Here is a 2,925-nt window from a genome sequence, read left to right as displayed (position 1 = left end):
ATCATGGATTTTTTTGACATTTTCTGGTGTAGTGACCTCTTTTGGGCGCCCAGATCGTTCAGCATCAACTGTGCTCGTACGGCCACAACGAAACTCGGTAAAGAACTTATGAATCGTTCCAATCGACGGTGCAGAGTCTGGGTAATACTTATCCAGCTTGGCCTTGGTCTCGGATATCGTTTTCTTGCGAAGATAGTAGTGTTTGATCAAAACTCGAAACTCAGATTTTTCCATATTAAAAAAAACTCGGGAGGTTAGTCGCTTCTCAGTGCTGTAACTTGTAAATGCCTAAACATAAATAGGTGAAGTTTTGACAGGCGTCATTTGAAGGATCAAGCTCGACGAAAATGGTTCACATTAGTGAATACTAATGCCATCTCTTAGAATTTTCAGGTACTTATCAGACTGCCTAATAACTCATATACCGGTTTAAAGTAAAATATCATTATCATCATTATTTACTTAACTAACTCAAAATAGTGTCAATTTATATAAAAAATAAATGGTGTCATTTTATTGAAATACAGAAAAGAAAAGAAACCCTTATTCAAAGGAAACTACCCGCTTTCATGTTTTCTATTAGTATAATTAAAAAATTAAAACAATGCTCCAGGGTCAAGATGGTTCAATCTCAATGTGCCTTAGGCGCCTACTAACAAAAAAGCCAGGAATCGTCACAAGTGGTCAGAAGTTCTGAGATTTCTGAATACTCTCACCATTCTTGACGAGTCTTGATTATTTCTGAAGATACGTTAACTTACAACTTATCAGCTAGTTGAGCGGCCAGGACCACAGGTGGGCCAACCCAATGAACTTAAAATTTAAGAATAATTTTGTTGTCAATATCGCATGTCGACGCCTCCATTTAATATGCGTCTATGTTCCCTACTGAAAATTCCTATGTAGGTTCCTATATAAGAACGTATATGTTTCACCTATATGTATCACCTATAGAAAATGGCTTAGGATCTTGTATAGGTTTCTGTTTAGGACCGTACCTAATAAGGCACCTAATGGTACTTATGTGTGCGAATCTTTCTACACGGAGCTGTTTGGGTATGTATCATCTGTCACGGGTGCATTTTTATGGTACAGCCAAGTAGTGGCGTAGCTAGCACTAAGTGGGCCCTGTATCAAAATTTCTTGTAGGGGGCCCTTAGTAGGGAAATTAACAAAATGAGAGTAGTATACCTAATATGGCATATTGGGCAGTCTGGTTTCTTTTTTACCAGACCATCGACGGCCTAGATTAGACCCAAATGTATGATTAAGATGGTATCCGAACCAACAGAACCTCAGTAAAAGTACATAGAAACATTTACAGAGTTTCGGTCTTAGGAACTAAACCCTGAACCTGTAAAGAGAAGCCTTCATGGATAAACTTTTAAAAAGCGGATACAGTGAAAATACTCGAAAATTTAATGCTCAAGCTACAAAGCCTAATGCGTCACACCCGTGTTTAGTCTCAAGGCAGTACTTCGAATCCGGGCATCTTTGTCGAGTGTTTTTGGATGTCGGGGGCTTTCCGTTGTTACCAACATTCTGAGATTATACCTCTCACGTGCCAGGCCTACCCATCGCACATCAAGGGACGACCTTCCTTGTCAGCGGTAAGCAAAGTGATTCTCGCTAGCTATGCAATCCGCAAGCCTCCCCAGCAGACTAGGGTGGGAGGGGGGGGGCGATCCTTCTGTGGTCATCAGTTAAACACACAGATTCGAAGCACTGTCCTGATGTGTGTATGCTCATTACTCGAAAGCGTCCAGCGACCATCCCGCGTGTTTGCCCCCGTACGGAGCCTCCAAGTGCATGGAGATCGCTGACTCATTTTCGAGTCATCTGAAAATCAGCTTCGACACCCAAGGTTGGTTCCCCGTACGGAGCCCGTTTATCCTTGGTAAGGAATCAACTTTTTTTTAGCGGACCTACAACTTAAGGTGGGTTCCGAATCACCGAAGCCCCGGTAAAAGTACATAGAAAAATTTCCTTTTGGTACCGGTACAGGGATCGAACCCCAGACCTCCTGCTTGGAAGCTTGAGTCTTCAAAAAAAAATTAGGGGTTTAAACAACATTATTTTTGTGACCAGTGCCAGGGTTGCCTGCCAAATATTAAATACTTCTGGATCCCATTTTTTTCTTCCCGTTTTGAATCTCCACAGCAGTAGAAGTTATCTCTTAAATTGAATCCGTTTCTGTACCTAGCGCCGATAATATTTTTGTGAATACCGCAAAACAACCAAGAAATAGAAAAATTTGTAACAGAATCGTTACTATAGAGGGTGACTTGGCACGGCCCTATACGAAGGGGTCGTCAGGTCGCACTCGATTCCCGACGGATTCCTCCGAGGGGACACGAAACTCTGAGCGACGACGCGGCCGACAGTCTGTGTTGGCTCATCCGACTGTCGCCTATTCTCTGGCTTTTCTCCAGGTCGTCTAAGCGCGAGTACCTTGCACCCAGTTTTTGGTTTGGGGTTTTTAACTGAAGTGTGTGTCGCCTCTCCGCTCTGGGCTAGGAACCCTAACTCCTCATACGATCCGGGTCTACCCTCCAGAGGAAGGCTCATGCTCGTCCGATCCGGTCCGGGCTCGACCCGACTCGACACCCAGCCCCTTCCGTCCTTCATCTACGACTTGCAACCCGGGTGCCAGTCTGGCCACGAACTGGACGCCTCGCCAACTGATGTAAATGGCAATAAAACTGTTTTTTAAATATACGAAGGTGTATTTTTTGTGGTTTCACCTATCTCAGATCCCCGCCTCCAGAAACCCCCTCCTTGGTATTACTCCCGTCATAAATTTTAACCCTTTGAAATTACCAAATTTCGTTACTGTTATTTACTGTTTTTACGTTCTCATAATTTATGATTGAAAAAGTATTATATTTGTCGGAAATTTGATATTACAATTTTTCAACGAATCTC

This window comes from Belonocnema kinseyi, chromosome 10, assembly GCF_010883055.1.
Source record: "Belonocnema kinseyi isolate 2016_QV_RU_SX_M_011 chromosome 10, B_treatae_v1, whole genome shotgun sequence".
Taxonomy (NCBI): Eukaryota; Metazoa; Arthropoda; class Insecta; order Hymenoptera; family Cynipidae; genus Belonocnema; species Belonocnema kinseyi.
The sequence above is the reverse complement of the archived record's forward strand: the minus strand, read 5'-3'. Positions refer to the sequence as shown.